The 27,116-nt window shown below is 39.6% G+C and overlaps 1 long non-coding RNA gene across 1 annotated transcript in view; it reads left to right on the top strand.

Moving 5' to 3' along the window:
- The window catches only part of LOC118151453 (uncharacterized), a 44,549-nt gene extending 17,786 nt beyond the window's left edge, over positions 1-26,763 (top strand). Inside the window, exon 3 of the long non-coding RNA XR_013532576.1 lies at positions 26,649-26,763. This is a non-coding gene — a long non-coding RNA (uncharacterized LOC118151453). The remainder of the gene's footprint in view (positions 1-26,648) is intronic.
- Positions 26,764-27,116: the final 353 nt, after the last annotated feature.

Below are 27,116 nucleotides of genomic sequence, written 5' to 3'. Positions count from 1 at the left end.
AGCTAATTTTTGCGGGGTTTTTTTTGGTAGAGAAAGGGTTTTACCATGTTGCCCAGGATGGTCTTGAACCCCTGAGCTCAAGCAGTCTACCCTCTGGGCCTCCCAAATTGCTGGAGGCATGAGCCACTGCACCCAGCCTGGCTCCTTTTTTACTACAATGCAGTGTTGAACAAATGAGATGATATTTGCTGTTTAGTCTTTTCCAGAAATGTTTGCTGAAAGGTTTGCTGATTCTCAGTCTATGCTGTTGGAGTTATTTACATCTAAGCATTGAGGTTATTTGTATCTATTGTATCCCTGTGGTAGAATTACTACATAGTGGTGTGCCACTGCTTATCTCGTCCCAACTGCATTCAGAGGAATCATGTTGGTATTTTAAATTGGCTGTAGTGGGGGAATTTTACCATAGAAGTTAGCAAATGCTACAATTTGGGCCTTTTTCTTTTTGGACAGCTGATTGTTAAATATTGACCTGCAGTATTTTTCACTACAGGGTATTACGGCTGAATTGTTTCCCCTCCCCAGAGGTATATGTTGAAGTGCCTACCCACAGTACCTCAGAATGTGAGTGTGTTTAGAGCTAGGGTCTTTAAAAGGGTATTTAAGGCTGGGCACATTGGCTCATGCCTGTACTCCCAGCACTTTGGGAGGCTAAGCCAGGCAGATCCCCTGAGGTAAGGAGTTTGAGAGCAACCTGGTCAACGTGGTGAAACCCTGTCTCTACGAAAAATACAAAAATTATCTGGACGTGGTGGCATATGCCTGTAATCTCAGCTACTTAGGAGGCTGAGGTGGGAGGATTGCTTAAACCTGGAAGGCAGGTTTCAGTGAGCTAAGATCACACCACTGCACTCCAGCCTGGGTAACAAAGTGAGACTCCATCTCAAAAAAAAAAAAAAAGTTAAAAAGGCATTTAAGTTAAAATGAGGTGATTAGGGTAGGCTCTAATCCAGTATGACTGGTGTCCTTATAAGAAGAGGAAATGGGTACAAACACGTATGGGGGAAGACCACGCGGTAACACAAGGAAAAGCCAGCCATCTACCAGCCAAGACCAGAGGCCTCAGAAGAGAACAACCCTACTGGCACCTTGATCTCAGACTTCTAGCCTCCAGAACTATGAGAAAATAAATTTGTCATCTCACCTTCCTATTCTGTGGTACTTTGCTATTGTAGCTCTAGTAGACTGATAATATAAGTGACCTGAGAAAGTCAAAAGTTCCTGCAGAAGAAATTGATTAAAATGGTTTCCAAAGAGCTCTGGTCTAGGACCAGGCATAGTGGCTCACACCTATAATCTGAGTGAGCACTTGGGGAGGCTGAGATGGGAGGATCACTTAATGCTAGGAGTTCAAGACCAGCCTGGGCAACATAGCAAGACCCTGTCTCTAACGTCAGTTTAAAAAACAAACACAACGACAACAACAAACAAAAAATGAATATATACTGCATGGTCTTTTCTGGAAAAGTTTTCATCTCACAGAAGTTTGCTAACTTCTGTGGTAAAAAATTCCCCCACTACAGCCAGTTTCAGGCTACCAACGTGATATCTATGAATGCAGTTGAGGATAAGTAGCAGCACATCATTATGCAGTAATCCCCCCATGGGGAGACAGTAGATACAAATAACCTTAATGCACAGATGTAAATAACCCCAAGAGCATGTCAGCAAATACACCTGGTTCTCCTTACCCCAGCCACATTTTGGTGACATTTAATAAATTTGTTGGGCACTCTATGTATCATGCAAGCCTTTTGGACTCTGTAAAGACCAGTTTTACTAGGAAATAATCTGCAAGACTCTAGAATCAGAGTTTTACAAAGGCAGAACAGTTTTGTTCCCTCCCACCTGTACCCTGCCTTTTGTTGGCCTCATTCCTGAAGTAAAGTGATAACTAGGTAAAAAGCAAAAAATACTAACAAGTCTTAAGGGAGAATTTCAGGAAGGATCCAGTAGGCCAGGTGAGTGACACCTGAGCTCCTTTTTGTTTAAGATATACTCGTGTAGAAAGCTCTTGAGAGCTGGGTGTGATGGATCACGCCTGTAATCCCAGCACTTTGGGAGGCCACGGCAGGCAGATCACCTGAGGTCAGGAGTTCAAGACCAGCCTGGCCAACATAGTGAAACCCCATCTCTGCTAAAAATACAAAACTTAGCTAGGTATGGTGGCGGGTTCCCATAATCCCAGCTACTCCAGAGGCTGAGGCAGGAGAATTACTTGAACCCAGGAGGAGGCGGAGGTTGCAGTGAGCCAAGATCATGTCATTGCACTCCAGCCTAGGTAACAGAGCAAGACTTGATCTCAAAGAAAAAAAAAAAGAAAGCCCTTGAGAGAAAGGGGCAAGTAATATGAATGTACCACTCTCTAGATAGTAAAATCTTTGGCCTTAAAAGTTCTCTGTGACTTGACCTAAGGTGTTTTTAACAGGGTAAGAGCAAACTGATTGGGAAAGTAAATTATCCCAAGACTTCAGGAGAATAAAATAATCCCAGTGACCTTTTATGCTGCTGTGGTGTGAATATGGCACCCCAAATTAATATGTTGTAACTTACTAGCCAATGTGATAATATAAAATGTGGGGCTGTTCGAAGGTAAGGCCCTTATAAAAGGGCTTGAGGAAGTTGATTTGCTTTCTCCCACTCTTGCCATGCAAAGACACAGCAGCTATTCCCTTTTTGGCCCTTCTGCCTTCCACCATGTGAAAAGGCCCTCACCAGACATCAAATGCCAGTGCCTTGATCTAGGACTTTCCAGCCTTCAGAACTGTGAGAAATAAATTTCTATTGTTTACGAATTATCCAGTCTGTGGTATTTTGTTATAGCAAACAAATGGACTAAGACATATGCCATTAGCACTTTTGGAACATGATTTACTGTACTGGCACAGTACATATATAAAATTAACTCTCATTTCCTTTATCCTTTTGAAAATCAATAAATATGCTTTGAATGCCTATATGTTTATGTAGATGTACACAGGCTATAATAGGAGAGCTCTAAGATATTTAAACATTTATTCTCCCATTATTAATTACTTGATAGTATAAAGGACAGAAAGCCTTGAAGTGGTGGGAGCATAGCCACTGCTGATTAAAGACAAAAAATAAGAAAGTAGGTATACAATTATTTGTCAGTTAAAAATAAAATCAAACTTTAAAAAATTAAGAAAATATATATGTGAAGTTCTGTGTTCTTAAAAGGTCAGCTTACATGTTACTTTTCTGGAACAAATATATTTACTGAAGTAAAACATATATATATATATATATGTATAAAGGCATACTTTCATTTAGTACTACTAACATATGAAATTCCACATTTATAAAGTATACAAACTATTAAGTTTCTCTAGTGGGACAGAACTAATAGGATATATATATATATACACATACATAAAGGGGAGTTTATTAAGTATTAACTTACATATAATCACAAGGTCCCACAATCGACCGTCTATAGTCTAAAGATCAAGTAGATCCAATCCAAGTCCCAAAACTGAAGAACTTGTAGTCCCATGTTCCAGGAAAGGAAACATCCAGCACAGGAGAAAGATGTAGGCTGGAAGCCTAGGCCAGTCTTGTCTTTTCCCATTTTTCTGCCTGCTTTTTAATTCTAGTCCCACTGGCAGCTGATTAGATGGTGCCCACGCAGATTAAGGGTGGGTCTGCCTTTCCCAGCCCGCAGACTCAAGTGTTAATCTCCTTTGGCAACACCGTCACAGACACACACAGAATCAACACTTTGTATCCTTCATCCCAATCAAGTTGACAGTATTGACTATCACACAAAATGCGGTGGATCCTTTGGCTTTCCAAATGGTTATGCCGTGAGATTAATCATGTATTTCACAAATTGAACGCCAATAATACTCAAAAATATTTTGCAACCAAACACATTTTATGTAATCATTCAATGGCATTCTTTAATTTCATGAAAAAAACACAAATTCAGCACCCCCAAAATGAAAATTATTTGTACAATAAAGCATAATGTAAATGTGTTATGTAATGATATGACATATAACTTTTTGCTATTAATACTGATTTAGACTATGTTGTATAGTGAGTACTAGAATGTGTATTTGAATACAATTCTTTGGCATAATTTGATTTAAGGATTTTATTTTATTTTTTAAGACACAGGACCTCACTCTGTCATCAAGGCTGGAGTGCAGTGGTGTGTGATCATAGCTCACTGCAGCCTTGAACTCCTGGACTCAAGCAATCTTTCTGCCTTGGCCTCCCAAAGGGATTACAGGCTGAGTCACTGCATGTGGTATATTTTACTTTTTAAAATGAATTTTTCTAGCCCCTTTTGCCATAACCAGGACCTACCCTTAGGTGAGGCACAGATGGACATGCACAGCCAACACATCAGTCATCCTGAGCTGGGTCAGAAAACATATGTGATTCCTGGGAGACCCTTTGAGAAGTCCCCCGTTAACCAAGAGTTAACACAGATAGGCAAGTATGGCCTTCAGAGCAAATGTGACATCTGGAGGGTCAAATGTACCCTGGACAAGATCTGCAGGGCTTCCCAGGAGTTGCGATGCTTGATAAGAAGGACCCATAATGTCTGTTTGAAGGCAGTGCTCTGCTGCAGTGACTCATTCACATCAGAGTACTGTACAGGGGCAAAATGAAAGTGGATTGCATCCTAGGCCTGAGGATTAAGACTTTCTTGGCCAGGCGCGGTGGCTCATGCCTGTAATCCCAGCACTTTGGGAGGCCAAAGTGGGCGAATCAGGAGGTCAAGAGATCGAGACCATCCTGGTCAACATGGTGAAACCCTGTCTCTACTAAAAATACAAAACATTAGCTAGGCACGGTGGCGCGTGCCTATAATCCCAGCTACTCAGGAGGCTGAGCAGGAGAATTGCCTGAACCCAGGAGGCGTAGGTTGCGGTGAGCCAAGATAGCGCCATTGCACTCCAACCTGGGTAACAAGAGCGAAACTCCGTCTCAAAAAAAAAAACTTTCTTGCAGAGAGATACCTGCAGACCCAGCTCTTCAAGCAGAGATTGGCCAAGTCCAGCCATTATGCCCCTGTGCTGACCCACTAGCACCATATCCGGATCTGCAGGTAGTGAACATCCTGTATGTCCTTCATCGTCTGCCTGGACTCACGGCAGCTTCCCTTTGCTCTTTGTTTGGCAGTGGTCGCTTGGGCCTCCTGAGGAGAAGAATTCCAAGAAGGGCCAGGGTGGGGCTGGAGCACTCCTAGAGATAACCAGGAGGAGAGTTAAGCACACCCATCCCCTCCTGGAGTGGTGGATTGTCTAGTTTTCCAGTCAGATAATGGGATCAACACTTTGAAAAAAAACATGTATTCTAGGGATGATGCTTCTCTATTTTTCATTGATACTATAGAAAAATGTTTTTGAATGTACATACTTTTATATTCCATTAATAAGTACAATTATCTACCCATATCATTTTTTCCTGCCATTTCAGTAACTTAATTTGAGAGAAGTAAAAATGCTTTGTTTTTTTCTTTAAACATGCACAATCTACTTTCTAAAATTCTGCAAGCATTAAAAAGAAGCAATTCTTAAAACACATACCATTTACCAAGAAATCTGTTAATGTTCAGGTGGTGCTGCAGTTTTCTAGGCAGAATATTTAAACCATATGTGCAGTAATAGCCACATACCTCCTTTGGACAATATGGAATTACTTTCCCTAAGGTATTTTCAAAAAATGTCCATGTATTTTTTAGCAATGGAACTTTTTTTTTTTTTTTGAAATGGAATTTCACTCTTCTTGCCTAGGCTGGAGTGCAATGGGGTGATCTTGGCTCACTGCAGCCTCCGCCTCCCAGGTTCAGGTGATTCTCCTGCCTTTGACTCCTGAGTACCCGGGATTACAGGCATGTGCCATCACACCTGGCTAATTTTGTTCTTTTAATAGAGAGAGGGTTTCTCCATTTTGGTCAGGCTTGTCTCAAACTCCCAACCTCAGGTAATCCGCTGGCCTAGGCCTCTCAAAGTGCTGGGATTACAGGTGTGAGCCACTATGCCTGGCCACAGTGAAACTATTTTTAAACAAAAATTTGCTTAGAATCTTACAAGTTGAAGAGGTAAACATAGCGAGGCTAGAATTGAAGCAGGGTTGGGATGCAGAGGCTCTTTCACTCAGCCATTTATCCATTTTCCTAGAAGCCCTGTAGGTTTCACCAAGAAACCTGGGTCCCTAAGACATCTAGTTTGGGAACTGGCATAAGGAACATGCACTGGATTGGAATCTGAAAGCTTTGTTCTGAGTTTGAGACTTGGAGCTTGTCATTAACTGTCTCTGGTTTTTGGTTCCCTGATGGTATAGTAGAGGTATAAGATGTAGATGATCGGCCGGGCGCAGTGGCTTAAGCCTGTAATCCCAGCACTTTGGGAGGCCGAGGCGGGTGGATCACGAGGTCAAGAGATCGAGACCATCCTGGTCAACATGGTGAAACCCCGTCTCTACTAAAAATACAAAAAATTAGCTGGGCATGGTGGCACGTGCCTGTAATCCCAGCTACTCAGGAGGCTGAGGCAGGAGAATTGGCTGAACCCAGGAGGGCGAGGTTGCGGTGAGCCAAGATCACACCATTGCATTCCAGCCTGAGTAATAAGAGCAAAACTCTGTCTCAGACAAAAAAAAAAAAAAAAAAAGATGTAGATGATCTCTAAGGTGCTGCCCAGCTCTAAAACTTTTTGATCTCAAGGGCTCCTGGTGATAAATTACTCCACATCTGTCCAATTAATGCTGGAGATTTAATCTAAATTCATGAGCAAGCCAGGCTGTGCCAAAGAGGAAATTGTTCACAACTCTGTATTTGGCATTGTTTTTAACACTGGAAGCAAATTCCATTTTTCACGTTGGCTACATTCATCCCTGATTGTGAACCAAGAATTATTTCAACATTGCCTAGTTTATCTGACATAAGTAAGGAATGTTTATGTTGCATATTTGAAAACTCTGACTTCTCTTTCATGAGTATCAAGTTGAACAAAACCTTGGCACATAGTAAGCACTCAATAAATAGTTGTTGTTTCTTATGACCTTGCTAAAAACCACTGAATTGTACACTTTAAAAGAGTGAATTTATAGTATATGAATTGTATCTGTTTTTTAAGTTGTTGAATGAATGAATTAAATAGTTATATTTGTTGCAATTTTAAAATCCTCATTTCTGGTGCTCAGAACAAAACAACAGCAACAACAAAACCAAATTTAAAAAGAACAAAAGAAGTTTAAATCAACAAGCACCACTTGTTGTCAGGTGACATTAATTAGGGCTGGACACAGTGGCTCACACTCATAATCCCAGCACTTTGAGAGGCCAAGGTGGGAATATTGCTTGAGCCCAGGCTTTCAAGACCAGCCTGGGCAACATTGTGAGACCCTGTTTATATAAAACAACAACAACAAAAATTTAAGCACTTTGGGAGGCCGAGGCGGGTGGATCACGAGGTCAAGAGATCGAGACCATCCTGGTCAACATGGTGAAACCCCATCTCTACTAAAAATACAAAAAATTAGCTGGGCATGGTGGTACGTGTCTGTAATCCCAGCTACTCAAGAGGCTGAGGCAGGAGAATTGCCTAAACCCAGGAGGTGGAGGTTGCAGTGAGCCGAGATCGCGCCATTGCATTCCAGCCTGGGTAGCAAGAGCGAAACTCCGTCTCAAAAAAAAAAAAAAAAGATATTTGGGATATCCTTTTTGTTTTTTTTGGATATGGTCTCACTTTTTCATGCAGGCTGGAGGGCAGTGGTGCAAACACAGCTCACTGCAGCCTTGACCTCCCAGGTTCAAGCGATCTTCCTGCCTCGGTTCCCCAAGTAGCTGGGACTACAGGCCCATTCCACCACACCCAGCTAAATTTTGTATTTTTTGTAGAGATGGGTATTTGCCATGTTGCCCAGGTAGTCTTGAATCCCTAGGCTGAAGAAATTCTCTCATCTCAGCTTCCCAAAGTGCTAGGATTATAGGTATGAGCCACTGCACCTGGCCACATTCTTAAATTTTAAGATTTTGGCAAGCATGTTACATGATAGAATTTTCCTTGCTGCTTTTTCAGAGGTGAAGTAGTGACTAGATTAACTTCACTTATAAATTTCTATGGCATTTTATAGTATTTTTATGGGCTGGGTGTGGTAGCCCACACCTGTAATCCCAGCACTTTGGGAGGTTGAGGCGGGTAGATCACTTGAGGTCAGGAGTTGAGACCAGCCTGGCTAACATGGTGAAACCCATCTCTACTAAAAATACAAAAAACTAGCCAGGTGTGGTGGTGCTCACCTGTAATCCCTTCTACTCAGGAGGCTGAGGCAGGAGAATTGCTTAAACCAGGGAGGTGGAGGTTGCAGGAGCCGAGATGATGCCATTGAACTCCAGCCTGGGCAACAGGAGCAAAACTCCATCTCAAAAAAAAAAAAGTTTTTATGCTTTATAAGTATAAATTTAATGCTGTGAATTCACGATGCCTAATATGTTGCCTATTACTTATTTCCTTGGATCAATTTCCTAAAGCAGTGAGAGCCATGGGCTTACATGTTAACTGTAAAAATTTACAATTTGGGGGAATCAAGTGCAGTGGTTTGCACCTGTAATCCCAGATACTGGGAGGCCAAGGCAGGAGGCTTGCTTGACCCCAAGAGTTCTAGACCAGCCTTAGCAACATACCTAGACCCTGCCTCTACAGAAAAAAAATTGTATAAATTAGTCAGGTGGGGAGCAGCACATGTATGTATTCCAGGGTGCTTGGGAGGCTGAGACAGGAGGATCACTTGAGCCTGGATTTCAAGGCTGCAGTGACCTATGATTATCCCACTGCATTCCAGCCAGGGTAAGAGTGAAATCCTCATCTCTGTAAAAATAGAAATTACAATGATTGATCAAATGTACATGACGATAGTATTTTTATGTATTTCCTTTCTGAGTAAATAAGTATTTGTTGGGAGGATTTTATAAATTAGTTTAAAATAAAAACTCTTTATATTTGGTTTATTTCTTACCTTTACTATATTATTAACAAGAGAGGGCAGCCATAGACTGTTTTAAAGAATTCTATGGCTTACATATATTTCAGAGGTAAAAGTCCTTTAAAACACTTCATTCAGTAACACATGGCACATACTTTTTTTTTTCTTTGAGACAGAGTCTTGTTCTGTCACCCAGGCTGGAGTGCAGTGGCACAATTTTAGCTCACTGCAACCTCCGCCTCCCAGTTTCAAGCAATTCTCGCACCTCAACCTCCCAAGTAGCTGGGCCTACAGGCTCACGCCACCATGCTGGCTGATTTTTGTATTTTTAGTAGAGACAAGGTTTTGCCATGTTGGCCAGGCTGTTCTCAAACTCCTGACCTCAAGTGATCTGCCTGCCTTGGCCTCCCAAAGTATTGGGATTACAGGCATGAGCCACTGCGCCCAGCCAGTACATACTATTTAAAGTCATTGTTGACACATCATTTATACCTCTGATATAACCCTTAGAACATGGAAGAGCCTAAGTAACTGTCTAACCATCTTATTTTATAGGTAAGAAAAGTAAATCCCAAAAATCTTACACGACATGTCTAAGACTACCTAGCCACTTGATGGCAGAATGTGTTTAGTTTTGTCCTTAGCACCACCACCCCGCCAACCATTTCTTCATTAAGTATCCGTGACATAGAAACTAGCTATGTAGCTTATAGTGGATTCAGGAGAGAGCTGAAGAAATTTAGCCTTGAGTAAGATCAGGTTTACACTTCAGAATTACTTAGAAATTCAAAAATTTATTCAAAAATCATTTACATTATCAGATTCACAAACCTGATGGCTTCTTTTGATCCTATAGTCTAATTCTCATTAACCATTTTTCTCCTGTTGCTATGTTAATATTTATATATATTTTAACTATTTACAAAGAGTATTTGAGTCAACTCAGCAGCATGTTTTTTTAAAAGCATAAAGCTCTTAGGCTTATAGTAATAAATTTGAATGATTTTTTTTTTTTTTTTTTTTGACAGAATTTTGCTCTTGTTACCCAACCTGGAGTGAGGTGGTGCAATCTTGGTTCACCACAACCTCCGCCTCCCAGGTTCAAGCAATTCTCCTGTCTCAGCCTCCCAAGTAGCTGGGATTACAGGCATGCGCCACTATGCCAGCTAATTTTTGTATTTTCAGTAGAGACGGGGTTTTACCATGTTGGTCAGGCTGGTCTCAAATTCCTGACCCCCGGTGATACACCCGCCTCAGTCTCCCAAAGTTCTAGGATAACAGGCGTAAGCCACCACACCCGGCCAAGTTTTGATATTTTCTAAAAGTCATTATTTACAGCACATTATAATGACATCTATGTGTCTGTTAAATGTTATTCTTTATATAGGCTTTGAACATTTCTGGCAAAAAGTGTATTTTTTTCTCAATATTGTAGTACTCATTCTAGCGCTATAACCTGAGGAAACTTAAGATCAGAAGCATGAGGAGACACATTTTTATGTACTTGTTCCTCTTAGTTAAGAGATTTTATGTACTTGTTCCTCTTAGTTAAGAGATAAGGTCCCTCAACCTTGGTTTTCCCACCCAGGTTTGTCTCTGCCTCAGAGATGAATTGAATTATCACCAGCTGCAGGTACAGTCAGTGAGTTTACCAACGTATTTGTTATATCACCAGAATACTTCTGTCATCAGTAATCATTTTTTATTATCCACTTACCAACCAGAGATTGACTAAATACACACACATGCATGCACACACACAGAGACACACTTACAAAGCTACAAATCAGGTTCTATGATGGATGATGTGGTATGACTCCCATCACACCCCCCCAATTCCAGCCCCTTAAGGACTAAGACACTCATGCTCCCATTTACCCAGAGTATTGGCTGCTGACAGCTGGTAGCTACATTCTTCTTGTGAAATTGTTCTTAACTTAAAGTTTACACCCCCTCACCTAAGTTTACACCCCCTCTATTGATGTGGGAATTCAAAGGCTTGTCCCCTTGGCTTTAATTTAGAACTTCTCTGAAGAAGCTTCAGAGCCCCTGTGGATCAACTGAGACCTCTGTTGTGACTGCATCACAGTTCAGCTTTTCCTCTCTAATCTTACTTTCTTACCTCTCACAGATCATGTCCTGGGAGAAACGCTGTTTCCCACAACAAACCTCCTACATGCACAACTCAGAGTCTATTTCCTCAGATCCCAACCTGCAACTGCTTATAAATATGTGTGTGTGAAAATGGAAGGAGAGAAAGTAAGAAGTTTGAATGAGTTGGTTAATTTTGCCCATCATATGTGGCATAATCATGGGAGAAAGGACAATAAAACAAGGCTTGGATATTAAATTCATTTTTTTTTCTTTTTTTTTGGGATGGAGTCTCGCACTGTCACCCAGGCTGTAGTGTAATGGCGCAATCTCAGTTTACTGCAATCTCTGCCTCCGGGGTTCAAGCAATTCTCCTGCCTCAGCCTCCCTAGTGGCTAGGACTACAGACACGTGCTACCACGCCCAGCTAATTTTTTTGTGTTTTCAGTAGAGACGGGGTTTCATCATGTTGGCCAGGATTGTCTCGATCTCCTCACCTCATGATCCACCTGCCTCGGCCTCCCAAAGTGCTGGGAATACAGGTGTGATCTGGCCATTAAATTCATTTTCTTGTATAATACTACTGGTTCTATTTTATCTATAGTCCTTACATTGGATTATCATTTATTTACCTCTCAATGTTAGACCACCTCGTCCTTCCATTCTCTACCCTCTTTTCTCTCTATAATTCCATCAAGAGGCCAGATGGGGCTCACATCTGTAATCCCAGCACTTTGAGAGGCTGACATGGGAGGATCACTTGAGGCCAGGAGTCTGAGAACAGCCTGGGCAATATAGCAAGACTTAGTCTCTCTCTCTCTTTTTTTTTTTTTTTTGAGATGGAGTTTCGCTGTTGTTATCCAGACTGGAGTGCAATGGCATGATCTCGGCTCACCGCAACCTCCGCCTTCTGGGTTCAAGCAATTCTCCTGCCTCAGCCTCCCGAGTAGCTGGGACTACAGGCGCACACCACCATGCCCAGCTAATTTTTGTATTTTTAGTAGAGACGGGGTTTCACCATGTTGACCAGGATGGTCTCGATCTCTTGACCTCGTGATCCACCCGCCTTGTCCTCCCAAAGTGCTGGGATTATAGGCGTGAGCCACCGCACCCGGCCAAGACCCAGTCTCTTAAAAATAGTTATAAACAATCTTTTCCATTCGGGTAAGTCTTATGAATTGAATTAGCACCTGTACACACATGGATTCCTAAATCTTTAGCTCCAATTCTAACCACTTTCTGAGGTTTAGATAAGAATTTTCAAAGGCTATTTTACCTCTCAACTTGAATTTTTTGCAGACACTTTAAATTCATTGTGTCCAAAACTAAACTCATTACCATCAAAACCACTTCCCCATATGGTCTCTATCTCTTGTGTAATACATTCACTATCTGCCCAGTTCCCTCAAAGTAAATTACCTAGTTGTCAGTATTCTCACACGTTATATGAATGATTGATCACCAAGTCTTGAAAATTTGAATCAGAAATGTAAAATCTATTTTTTCCACTGCTTTACTTAAGTCTTGTCATTTTATTCTCTTTTTTGGTCTGAAAGACTACCTCTATAGTCAATTTTAGTTCTTTAACCATCTTCCCAGTTTCTCAGTCTAACTCACCACACACCACCTACCATTAGGCCTATAAAAGAAACTGTATTCAGTGGTATTTGTGAAAAACAGTTTGGGCTCCAGTTCCCTGTTTCTGATCCATTACATATCCTGAGTTCTTATTCTGTCTCTTTTACTTAGAATTGGCATTTAAGTGTGTGTTTGGGCTCTTGAAACCTATTTATCCTGTAGGATTCTGACTTGGCTGTCTCTACTCTGGACCCCTGCAGGTATGATATCATAGTCATTCTCATACTCTGTGATCTGCAGCCTCTGGGTACTAAGGATATAGCAGTCAACAAAAATCACTATTCTCATAGAGCTTACATTCTCTTGGGATAAGTGCATCTGTTGAAGCCAAGAGATGAAGAAGGGGAATGATAACCACAATATTTACACTTTCTCCCCTGGCTGACATAGTTTGTTAAAGAGACGTAATCTGTTTGTCCAGCAGATTGTACCAGCATCTCCTCCCATAATTGTCCAAGGGATCTGCAAGCCATTGCTGCTTCACCCTCTTCAAACGTATCTTGGGATCAATTAAAAACAAAAACAAAAACAGCCTTCCTTGCTTAAGCAACTGCAAATTCATATGAAAGCCTGAGACTTGTAACTGGCGTGTATAATAGGGTGATACTTTACAATATTATACAGATACAATGTAATCTTCACAGCCTTCCTTTTCCTTGGTTTGAGGCTTATTACACAAAAGGAGCCAGAGGATTATTACACAAAGGAAGCTACACCAGAAAGGACACTGATTAGCTTTGAGACTCAAAGCTGACTTCCCTGACCTCTCTAAGAAGAGAATTGTCTTGCAAAGCTGGAGAATAAAAAGGTTTCCCAAACTCCTTTTGCTAACATTAACACATCAAAGGCTAAGCCTGATAACTATTAGGCTCTCAAATCACCACTACCCACAATAGGAAACATCATATTGTGACCCAGTTCACATGTACCTAGACTGGATATTATATGTACATGTGAAGTGGGTCATAATATGATATGTATATATATATATATATATACACACACACAAACATGCATTATTGTGAAACAAGAGTTTAACATGCATTTTGATATATTCATCCACTATAATTTTATTTCTTTTTAATACACTATTCACAGCACTCTGAACTGTGATGTGCATTTAAAAAAAATTACAGCCCAGGATTTTTCAAAAGCGAAAATTCAGTGAGACAGAAAAAGAAGTTAATTCTCCTTCTGCTGGGGGCAGGGTTTGGGGTGGGTAGGGGTGGGGGCCGTGCTTAGGGAGAGGATCTGAAGAATCGGAATGTTCAAATCCTTGTTGTTGAGTAGATTTTGACCGGAGGGAAAATATCTTACAGTGAAGAACAGAATTATTTGATGTTGGTTATTAAAAGCGGAATGTTTCGAAGTCACTGCATTCATGGGGAAGTGTAAGGTCACCAAGACATTGTAAAAACTAGATAAGGATGAGGCAACCGCAGAATGTTTACATTTGTACAGGGATAAGCACAGGATAAGCTAAAACCACAGCTGGTGTTTGACCAAAGAAGAACCGGCTGTAACTGACATTGCACACTGTATGGGTCCCTCCTGATGACCTGGGCAATGAAATTCCCCTCATGATAGTGCTATTATAAAATGAAAAAAGTAAGAAAATTAAGTAATTGGTAACCAGTGGTGGAGAAACCTGTGGTCTAGTTAGTGTCATCTTGAGGGAAAGACGGGAGTGCTTGTGTGCGTGGTGGGTTGGGTGGTGGTGGCGGCAGGAGAAAAGTTGTGCAAGAAAGATGAGACCATGAAAATGATAAACACGGGGTAGGCATAACAATGCACAGACTTGCATACTTAACAAATACTTGGGTGCCTTAGACACGGTATAATTAACTGACAAGGTTGTGTTCACTAAAGATAATAGAATTCGTTGTCTCCACATTGCCCATCAGTTTGCCCCATCCTACCTTTGAAGCAACAAGTAGATTAAATTGCAGTTTTTCTGAGTTGGGTTAAATTTAGATTTTTTTCTTCCTTCCCTCCCAAAAGGGGAGGAGCTAACAAGAAAGATCAGATAGGTTATAGTAAATGAAAAGACCTCATTGTCATTGTACATTCAAGTGTAGTGAGTAAACGTGTGACCCCATCCATATGGTCTTTGCCCAAATGTCACCTGTCAGCAAGCCTTTCCCTAACCACACTGTAATTTACCCCAAGCGCTCCTTCTCCTGTTCTGCTTCACTTTTCTACATAGCATTTGTTGCAAATAAACAACAGTGTGTGTGTATGAATAATATAATGAATCTCTTATGTTCCCATCACCAAGCTTCAATAATTATCACTATTTTACCCATCGTTTAATCTATACCCTCATCATTTTGTTTCACTTTGTTTAGGCGTTTTTTATGAAATATTTTAAAGTGAATATGAGATATGACATTTCCCCTCTTATTTAATGTCTGACTTCTACTTGAATATGTGCTCACCGAGGGCAGGAATTTTTATCTACTGTTGACAGAAACATTCTCGAATCTTTTTTTTGTCTTTATAAATTCATTCAAGTTTGAGAAGTGATTCCCAGCATCCTTTTTTTTTTTTACTTTTGAATTTTAATTAATTAGTTTATTTTATTTATTTTTTATTTTTTTGAGACAGAGTCTCGCTCTGTCACTCAGGCTGGACTGCAGTGGTGCAATCTCGGCTCACTGCAACCTCCACCCCACAGTTCAAGTGATTTTTCTGCCTCAGCCTCTGAATAGCTGGGATTACAGCACTAACACATCAGCTAATTTTTGTAATTTTAGTAGAGCTAGGGTTTCACCATGTTGGCCACGCTGGTCTAGAACTCCTGACCTCAGATGATTTACCCACCTTGGCCTCCCAAAGTGCTCGGATTATAGGCGTGAGCCACTGCACCTGGCATTTTTTTTTTAAAGACAAAGTCTTGCTCTGTTAGGCTGGATTGCAGTGGCATCATCATAGTTTACTGCAGCCTCAGCCTCCCCAGGGTTAGGTGAGGCTCACACCTCAGCCCCTTCAGAAGCTGAAATTGCAACTGCACACCACCACATCCAGTTAATGTATTTTTTGTAGAGATGGGATTTCACATGTTGCCCAAGGTGGTCTCAAGCTCTTGGGCTCAAGTGATCTGCCCGCCTCAGCCTCACTCACAAAGTGCTGGGATTATAGGCATGAGCCATCACTCCAGCCACAGCATCTTAAAAATGTCTTGCAAACCTGGAGAAAGTTCCTTAAAAATGTTCCTGGCACATAATAAGTGCTCAATGCATTTTTTTTTTTGAGTGAATAAATATGGAATCCAAAAAGTAACATTTTCAGTCTCTTGCTAGTTAGGCATTGTCTCAGTCAGTTCAGAATGCTATAGTGGAATATCATAGACTGGGTGGATAAACAACAGAATAGTTTGTTTTTAGTGTGCAGAAATGCAGATAATTTTTTATATGTTTGTTTTGTATCCTGCAACTCTCTGAATTTATTAGTTCTAAGAGGTTTTTTTTAATGGCATTTTTAAAGCGTTTTCTATACGTAAGATGTTGTTCACAAAGAGGGACAACGTTACTTCTTCCTTTTAGATTTGAATGCTTCTTATTTCTTTTTCTTGCCACTTTGCTCTGGCTAGGACCTCTACTATTTTGTTGAACTGAATTGGTGAAAGTGGGCATCTTTACCTTGATCAGAGAAAAGGCTTTCAGTTTTCCACTGACAGATATGATGTTAGCTATTGGCTTTTCATATATATACTTTATTATATTGAGGTACTTCCCTTCTCTTCGTTTTTAAAAATTTTTTAACAATTCCCATGAGCTGGGCACGGTGGCTCACACCTGTAATCCCAGCACTTTGGGAGGCTGAAGCAGGCGGATCACCTGAGGTCGAGAGTTTGAGACCATCCTGACCAACATGGAGAAACCCTGTCTCAACTAAAAATACAAAATTACTGGGTGTGATGGTGCATGCCTGTAATCCCAGCTACTCAGGAAGCTCACTTGAACCTGGGAGGCGGAGGTTGTGGTGAGCCGAGATTGCACCATTGCACTCTACCCTGGGCAATGAGAGCAAAACTCCATCTCAAAAACAGAAAAAAAAAAATTCCCAAATTGTAGTAGAGAGAGTCTGAGTTTTGTTTTTGTTTTTGTTTTTGATTTACAAAAGGATGTTGAATCTCATAAAATGCTCTTTTGGCATTTATTGAAATGATCATATGGATTTTATCTTTGATGTGGCAAATCACACTGATTATTTTTGTATTGGAAAAGAAAATTAGGAAAACAGTCCCATTTACAGCAGCACCAAAAAAAATAAAATACCTAGGAATAAACTTAATTAAGGAGGTAAAAGACATACACTGAAAACTGTAGAATATTGCTGAAAGAAAGAAGATATACATAAATGAAATGATACTGTGTTCATGGATTAGAAGATTTAAAATTGTTAAAATATTCATACTATACAAAACAATACAGATTTAATACAATCCCTGTAAAATCCCAATGGCATTTCTTACAGAAATAGAAAAAGCAATTCTAAAATTCATGTGGAACCACAACAGACCATGAATAGCCAAATCAATCTTGAAAAAGAACAAAGCTAGAAGCATCACACATCCTGACTTCAAAATATATTACAAAGCTACAGTAATCAAAACAGTATGATACTGGCATGAAAACAGATACATAGAAAAGTGGAACAAAACAGAAAGCCCAGAAATAAATCCATATGTATTCTGTCAACTGATTTTTGACAAGGATGCCAAGAATACACAGTGGAGAAAGGATAGTCTTTTCAACAAATGGTAGTGGGAAAACTGAATATATGCAAAATAATGAAATTGGACCCTGATCTTATACCATCTACAAAAGTCAACTCAAAATGAATGAAAGGCTTAAATTTAAGGCTTGTAACAGTAAAACTCCTAGAAAAAAGACTTAGGGGAAAAGCTTCATGACATTGGTCAGCAGTGATTTTTATGTATATGACGCCAAAAAGACAGGCAGCAAAAACAAAAATAAGTGGGACTACATCAAGGTACATAAACCTGAACAGAAAACAAACAAACAAAACAAACACACAAACAAAATTAACAGAGTGAAAAATCAACTTACACCTTACCTAATGGAAGAAGATATTTGCAAACCATATTCTGATAAGAGTTAATCTCCAAAATATACAATGATTTCCTACAACTCAATAGTAAGAAAATGGATAACCAGATTTTAAAAATGGTCTAAGGACTTGAATAGACAATTTTCCAAAGAAGACATGAAAATGGCCAAGAAATATGTGAAAAATAAATGTTCAATATCATAAAACAGGGACATGCAAGTTAAAACAACAATGAGATAATAACCTTACACCTATCAGGATGCTTATTATCAAAGGAAACAAAAAACAAGGGTTGGCAAGAATGCAAAGAAATTGGATCCCTTGTACACTGTTAGTGGGAACATAAAATGGTGCAGTTGCGGTAGAAAACAGTAGAGAGCTTCCTAAAAAAAAATTAACAAGTAGGACTACTGTATGATCCAGCAATCCCACTTCTGGGTATATATCCAAAACAATTGAAATCAGGATCTCAAAGATGCTAGCATTCCTATGTTCATTACAGCACTATTTCACCATAACCAAGATGTGGAAATAAACTAAATGTTTATGGAAAGATGAATGGATTTTTAAAGTGTGGCATATACAAATGGTAAATATTGACCCTAAAACAGAAGGAAATTCTACAATATGCAACCACATGGATGAGCCTTGAGGACATTACATTAAGCAAAGCAAGCCAATCACAGAAGGACACATACTGTGTGATTTCACTTATTTGTTTTTACTATAATAAAATAAAATTTTTAAAAAAAGGAAAAACTGCCAAGTCTAACACTGCTATCCTACCAATGAGCACTTTTCTCCTCAAACTTGCAGCAGCCACTGCTCAAAGTTCTCCATCTCGGTATCCATTTGTCAGTAACCCACCATCATAAGCCAATTACTGCACTGTGTCCTAGATCATTAACACTTCTACATACTATACAAGCCCAAGGCATAATTCACTACAATAGAATTTGCAGAGCATGTTGCTCTACCCATTCAGCTAATCACAGCAGTCATTACCATTACAGCTTCCATCCCTAATTCTCCACTTCCCTGCCCCTCCAAGAACCAGCCTCTGATTGATAGTGGGATAAGCTGCCTAAGAAAACCTACAGGATCCACTGCTCTTGGACATCTAATGTTTTAGCTTAGTCATCAGATTGTCATTCTTATGGTAAATGCACCAGATTTTTGCTTAGGGCACTGTCTCTCTTTGGTTCCCATTCAGCATTGTTAGGTCGGGACTGATCCCTCCACCTTTGATCCAGAAGTAATTATGTAAGCCAGTCAGAGAATCTCATTAGCCTTGTCACAGTGCTTGGGTCATAGACAAATGTACAATGGGAAATAGGCACATCAAAAGCATTGAAAGCCATTTCTGAGCTATACATTGGAATTGTTGGGGGCAGAAAAGCTCTCTTCCCAACAGATTTTAACCTAAAAAATTTTGAGCTGTTGGTTGCACTTTTGATATCATATGTGGAGAGCCTGAGGGTCAGCCTGTCTGAGACTCAAGATAATGCTTAGGAAAGGAGAAACAAGAAATGACTAGTTATTGTCAATTGAGCAATTACTATGTGTTAATCACAATTGATCATTTCATTCTACAGTAACTCTAAGAAACAGGGTTCACATTTTTCATCCACAAGCCAGAGATGAGGCCAGTGAAGATAAGTGTCTTGCTTAAAGTTTTATAGCTAGTGCCAAAGCTGAGATTTGAACCTAAGCAGTCTAGATTTAGAACACATATTCAGCTCCACTATGCTACACTGTCTCAATGCATGCTAATATATTGACTAATAAATACATGCCCTTCAGAGAGAGCTAGAGAGAGAGCAAGAGCCTGAGAGACAATTAGTCCTGGTTATTTGTCTTTGAACGCCTGGATCTAGTCATACCTAAAATCATAAACTTTTTTTTTTTTTTTTTTTTTTTTTTAGGCAGAGTCTCGCACTGTTGCCCAGGTTGGAGTGCAGTGGTGTCATCTTGGCTTACTGCAACCTCTACGTCCCGGGTGCAAGCGATTCTCCTGCCTCAGCCTCCTGCGTAGCTGGGATTACAGCCACTTGCCACCACACCCAGCTAATTTTTTGTATTTTTAGTAGAGATGGGTTTTCACCATGTTGGCCAGGCTAGTCTCGAACTCGTGACTTTGTGATTCGCCCGCTTTGGCCTCACAAAGTGCTGTGATTACATGTGTGAGCCACCGTGCCTGGCCCTAAACTTTTTTTTAAATTAAATAAACAAATTCTCCTTTCCTTTTCACCTTTTTTCAGCAGTCAGTTTGACTGTTAAAACTGAAAAAACTCTTATTATATTCCTTAATATCCAAGGAGTATACAGAAATCTATATCAAACATGAAAGCTTACAGATCACACTGAAAACACTGGATGACTGTACATACTTTGTAAACATTTACAATTGCATCTAGGGGAAATCTGAGGACTATTTCATGAGATTCTTTGAGATAATTCATTGAATTAACCAACCCTTCAGTATTCTTCCTATACTTACCCCTGCCCACTCTTGTTTTCTTTCATGTCTTCATGCCCGGCCTGACTGACATACACCTTGCTCTATAACTAGGGCCTACAGCTTCAGGCAAAATCAGAGTACGCAGTAAGAGCAGTGCTCTGGTGAGCTGGCATGCTGCAACCCAGGCTTACATCTCAAAATTGCCCATAAATGTATGTTTTCCTTGGACCTTCCCCAAAATAGTTATACTGAGCCTTGTCTGGTAGGGGAGTCCTGTGTCTGATATAGTGTGCATCTCAAATTTGTTGCTTTAAGTCATCGTAATACACCCACACAAGAAATCTAAAGGAGCATGACCTGACCCTGCTCATTTGTTCTTTCTCTGTTCCTGTTTTTGTCCTGTCCTTAAGTGATTTCCAACTGGAGTTGCCTCTTTTTATCCTACCATTTCTGTAGGCTGAGATTTCTTAATCAGTATTACAGACAACACAATAGTAGTTAGGACCTGGAGTCCCAACTACTCAGGAGGCTGAGGTAGGAGGATCCCTTGGCCCAGAAATTCAAGGTTACAGTGAGCTATGATCAGATCACTGCACTCCAGCCTGAGAGACCCTGCCTGTAATGAAAAAGATAAAAAGTTGATTTGAATAATTTGTTGATGATCTGGAACTCTCATGCATTTTTGGCAGGACCATAAATTGGGACAACATTGCAAAAACAGTATTAATCTGCTAAAAGTTTAATCTCCTAAAATCTTAGGGTTATGCTTACCAGGAATACAAACATACATATCAAAACTACACTGGAAGTTCTTAACAGTATTATTTATTCTAGCTATAAATTGAAAGCAACCCAAATGGAATTGGAATGGATGAATAACATGTGACATATTCATGGAAGAAAATACCACTCAGCAGTGAAAGTGACCACACTGTAGCTGTGTATACAATATGGATGCATCTTTTTTAATATTTCCTGAAAGATACCAGACACCAAATAATATAGAGGCATGATTCAATTAATGTATACTCAGAAACAAAATTTTAAAAGTTAGAATATTGGTTGCCTTTGAGGAAAAGAAAAGGGATAGTTCCACCTTGCTCCAGAATACTCTGGTAGCATACATACTACCATGGCTGTCTGATGGGTAATTCTGCCTTCTTCCCCAAGTCCCATGTCCCATTCTAGACCACAAGCAGGTTCCTCAGTCTTTCTACCTGATTCACCAATGAAATGGATGGTGGAACTATGTTCCAACAATGGTCAACAACTCCGATTTTCCTAAATATTCCACATAAATGCATAACTATTTCATATTGTTGCCTCTGTCTAGCATAGAATTCCCTCTTCTCTCTCAGCAGAGAAATTCATGATCCCAATTCAAAATACAGATGGCACCACCAAAAGCCAGAGAAAGAGGCAAGAAGTTTTAGTCAGACCTGTCTTTGATTCTTAGCTTGCCACATGCAATCTACATGTACTTGGCCATCGCTTAACATTTTAGCCTGTTTCTCATGTATGCAATGAGAATAATGATATCCAGCTTATGGGCTGTTTAAAGGAATACATGAGGTGATAAGGTAAGAGTTTATTACATATTATTTTTCTTTGTTTTGCTTTTTCCCTTGCAGTATTGCTTGCTTTCTGCTATGTACTAAAACCACTCATAATAATTTTAGAGTCATTAATATTATTAATTTATATTTTCTCTTTTATTTCTTTAAACAATTTTTTGTTTTTTAATTTTAAAGACAGGGCCTTGCTTTGTTGCCCAGGCTGGTCTCAAACTCCCGGCTCAGATGATCCTTCTGCTTCAGTCTCCCAAAGTGCTGCAATTATAGGCGTGAGCCACAGTGAATGGCCCCAAGTCATTTATTTTATTTTGTTTTATTTATTTATTTATTTATTTATTTATTGAGACAGAGTCTCACTCACTCTGTTGCCTAGGCTGGAGTGCAGTGGCACAATCTTGGCTTGCTGCAACCTCCCTTCGCCTCCCAGTTTCAAGTGATTCTCCTGCCTCAGCCTCCCGAGTAGCTGGGTTTTTACAGGAGCGTGCTACCATGCTCAGCTAATTGTTGTAGTTTTAGTAGAGATAGGGTTTCACCATGTTGGTCAGGCTGGTCTTGAACTCCTGACCTCAAGTGATCCTCCCGCCTTGGCTTCCCAAAGTTCTGGGATTATAGGCATAAGCCACTGCCCTGGGCCCCAAGTCATTAATTTTAAGAAGTATTTATTTAGCATGGGTGTACTTGGTAGGAGCCAGGGTTAGAAAAAGAGCAAGATATGATTCACAAGAAATTATTATTTTGGCTAGGAATAACAAGTTAGTTAGTGAATAAGAAAATGTCTAATGAAAAAATAATTTGGGGGAATTTTAGGAAGACTTTAAGAAATTTTAAAGCCATTATGTTCAAGAGACTAGATTTTTTTTTTTAGATAACCAGAGAGATTAATTAGGAATCTACAGTAGCCATGCTGATCTAAAGTTATCAATATCTAGCTTAATATGTGTGTCAATGGAAAGAGAAAAAAAGATATGACACATGAGACATTAAGAAGGAAGAAGCATTAGAATTTTTTAAAAATAGATACTGTATAAAGAATAATACAGGCCAGGAATGGTGGCTCACACCTGTAATTCCAACCCTTTTGGAAGCCAAGGTGAGAGGATTGCGTGGGGCCGGGAGATTGAGACCAGCCTGGGCAAAAAAAAGCAAGACCTCCATCTCTAAAAATAAAAAGTAAAAAAAACTTTTAAACTAAAAAAAATTTTATTTAAATAGCCGGATGTGGTGTGTGCACCTGTACTAGGTGAAAGAGTAAGATCCTGCCAAAGAAACAGAAGTAGAAGGAAGAAGAAGGAGAAGGAAGAAGGGGAAGGAAGGAGAAGGGGAAGGAAGGAGGAGGAAGAGAAGGAGAAGTAGGAATAGGAGAGGGATGAGGTAAAGAAGAAAGAAGAAGAGAAGAGGAGGATAAAGAAAAGGCGGAGAAAAGAAGAGTAGTACGTTGTGAAACTGTTTTGTGTTTTTTTTGGTTTTTTATTTTTTAGAGACAGGGTCTTGCTAAGTCATCCAGGCTAGAGTACAGTGGCGCAATCATAGCTTACCGCAGCCTTCTGTACAACAGGCACACGCCACCATGCCATTTTTTTAATCGAGATGAGGTCTTTCATTGTTACTCAGGCTGATCTCAAATTCCTAGGCTCATGCAATCCTCCTCCCTCAGCCGCCTGAGTAGAGGAGGCATGAGCCACTGCACCTCTCAATTTCAAAGTCATATAGAAATTTTATTTGTTTACTCTGAAATAAAAAACCTATCAATATTTTATCTGTCTAACTTCCAATGGTTTTAGCTGAAAATTTCAAAGAAGAAATTCATCATGTGGATTCTAAATAACATTAAACATGTTTTATTAAACATCGTGATTTTAATTTTTAAAAGATGGTGAGAAGGTTGTCACTTTTGTCAAAAGGTCTGTCTTGGAAAAAAGAAAATAGGATGCAAGAAAACATCAAGTAGCAACTATTGCTACATAGCTAGAAGGTTTCATATGTTTCAGTTATTAGAGAACAATTTTGATGCTCTGTGGCTTTTGAAAGATTACTGTCTCTGTAATGGGACGTAAATCGTAAAAATACATACAATTCAACAACTTGAAATTTATTGATATTGTTATGAGCTGTTTAACTGACAAAGTTTTACTTTGACATTTGAATAAAACATCTAATATGCAATTTGCTTAACACATACTTTGCATATCATCTGCTATTATACAAACTTTTATTGTAACAATGGGAATATAAGATATAAAGACATTTTTGCATAGTAGAAGTGAACTAATGAATCCTTTAAGATGAAATGTGAAATCCTGGCAGGGGAGGGGAAAAGAACAGAAGATATATATTAACAGAATGCCCTAAGATGGTCTGGGAACACTTACCCCAAATCGGTATTTCATTAAGCAGATCACATAGCAAAGCTACTTATGTTATTAAGCAGTGAATTAAGATACATAAATAGAGAAAAAAATTTGTGATACACAAAATAAATTACATGTTTACAATTGTAGATATATAAAAAGCCAGCATTTAAAAAAATATTCTGGAAGTTAAACAAATTTAATTCTGGAGTGCCAATAATCAAAATTGATTCTAGAGTGTTTCATCAATGGAAGATCTTTTGAAGTAATAGAATACTCATAATGTGGAAGATACACTCAGGAGAGAGGGAGAAAAAAACCTGAGATAAAGTCATGGAATATCACAATAACTAATAGGAACAAATATTCCTATTGAAGTATTATACTTTAATTTTCCTATTAAAATACTAAACTCCTGGATCCTACTCATCTGGCAGAAGACTGTTGAACCTTATTGTTATGCCTATACAAGTGTTTGGAATGTAACTTTATCTGGAACAATACTAGTACCTGGAACTTTTTTTTATAATTTCATGTAATTTGCCTTATGAGTTTCCACTGCCATTTGGGAGTAACTTGCATTCAGTCCTTGCCTCTGTGTTAGTTTCTTGTTGCATTGCTGTAAAGAAATGCCTAGGTGGGCACAGTGGCGCTCACACCTATAATCCCAGCATTTTGGGAGACTGAAGTGGACAGATCACTTGAGCCTAGGAGTTTGAAACCAGCCTGGGCAACATAGTGAAACCCTGTCTCTACAAATAAATTCAAAAATTAGCCTGGTGGTGCACACCTGTAGGCCCAGCTACTCAGGAGGCTAAATCTAGGAGGCGGAGATTGCAGTAACCATGATTGCACCACTGCAGCAGCTGGGTGACAGAGTAAGACCCTGTCTCGAAAAATGAAAAGGGAGAGAGAGAAAACAGAGAGAAAGACATACATGAAGCTGGGTAATTTATAAAGAAAATAGTTTCATTGACACACGGTTCTGCAGGCTGTACAGGAAGTGCGTGTGTGTTGGCATCTGCTTCTGGTGAGGCCTCAAGGAAGCTTACAAACATGACAGAAAGCGAAGGAGAACCAGCATGTCACACATACAGTGATGGAGGAGATGCTATATACTTTTAAACAACCAGATCTCACGTGAGCTCAGAGCAAGAACTGACTCATCACCAAGAAGATGGCACTAAGCCATTCAAGAGGGATTCACCACAATTACCCAAACACCTTCCACCAGGCCCCATCTGCAACACTGGGGATTTCATTTGAACATGAGATTTGGAGGGGACAAACATCCCAACTATATCAGTTTGTACCATGGTACGGGAATCCTCATTGCATATAGTGCCCTGCCATGTTGGGTGCCCTGAATTTCTTTCAGTCCTACTAGGTACAAAAGTTAGCTTCTTGTGGGCAGTGAGTAACATTCGTGAACTTTATGGGGACTACAGAATTGCCTAACTCTTCAGTTTGAGGATGTCCCAAAAGAGGGCTTTTAGATACCTTGATAATTAATCTTTTTGCACATAACATCAGCTTCCAAAGACACAATATTTTATATCCAAACATTAGAAGAACAGAGTTCATGAATGTTTATGCCTAAGCATGGACTCTGCTGAAAGCTGTGGCTTGTTTATGTGGGTGTGTCTTTAGTTAGGTACCCCATATGGGTGTGTCTTTAGTTAAGTACCCTAACCCTCTAAGGTGTGTCTCTAACCCTCTAAGGTTAAGGTAAAGATACACCCATATATTGTACTTTAGAGTTTAGGGTACTTAACTAAAGACACACCCACATAACTCTTACTTTGCTGCCTTGCTCTGACTCACAAGTAAAGGTGGAAACTGGCAGACATAATCCCTGTTCCCTGATTTCATGTACATGTCTGAGAGTAGCTGTGCTCCCTCAGATCACGTGTAGATTCCGGTCATGGTGGGTTCCCAAGCATTAGAAACCACATCTGTTAGGGTCTAGGACAGGAAACCCAGATTGTGGCAGCCTAAGTGCCACCCCAATCAGAGTAGACAAGTATGAGAACGTATTAGAAAAGGTCTTCCACCCTCTCAAGCAGCTCTGTAGTTCCTTTAGTTTCAAAGCAGTAATTTTAGAGCCTAGGAGTTGCCTCTGTTTATACACTGATATATGTCATAATTTTCCTGGTTCCTGCAAAAAAAGCTGTAATTCTTCTTAGGATTGGGAGTGCATATTTTAAAGGAGTATGTTGATAGACACCTGTTACAGGAATTCATTTTCCCCTCAAGCCACTTCATGGCGGCACCAGTACAATTTGTAAATTTAGTGAGACCATAATTCAGGGATGCACTGGAATTGGGCTTCAAACTGAATGCACAGAGATCACTGGAAGACTTAGGGGGAAAAAGGAAGAGATCCTATGAACAAGGGGGAAAAAGTGACAGACAAAAAGGGTAAAACAGAATGGTAACTGTCAGAAGAAGGGGTGTAGTTTAATTCCTTACATCATCCTTTCTTATACTGCCTAGGTGAAAAGGCACGGCTGCTGGCATGATAGGGGTTTCCTAGAAAGCAGTGAAGAGACCATAGCCTAATGAGAGCAGAGACTTGGGACCAGGAAGCATAAAGCCATGAAATAATGACTCTACTGTATTAGAGGTAATTTATTGCTGTTTCCAGTATTTAACATATGGAGTAAAATCCTAAATGCTGAATGAAAGAATCCAAAAGCGGAACATAATATAAGGTATCTTAGGGTCCCTCAAAAAAGAATTAAATACCATTGGTTTAGAGAAAGGTATTTTATGGATTGACGTTTTCTGGGAATTTGAGGGTTTGAGAAAAAAGAATATACTAGATGATTAGTATTTGGTTGTATTACACTATATGTTTAAATACATAAACATTGTAATGTAAGTTCATTGTCTGAGAATTTGCTCGATTTTTAGATATCATTAATACTTCTAGGAAAGAGTTTCCAGAACATTTTATGAAAC

Source organism: Callithrix jacchus, chromosome 2, assembly GCF_049354715.1.
Source record: "Callithrix jacchus isolate 240 chromosome 2, calJac240_pri, whole genome shotgun sequence".
Taxonomy (NCBI): Eukaryota; Metazoa; Chordata; class Mammalia; order Primates; family Cebidae; genus Callithrix; species Callithrix jacchus.
Note: the sequence above shows the minus strand (reverse complement) of the source record. Positions and strands in the feature narration are given on the sequence as shown.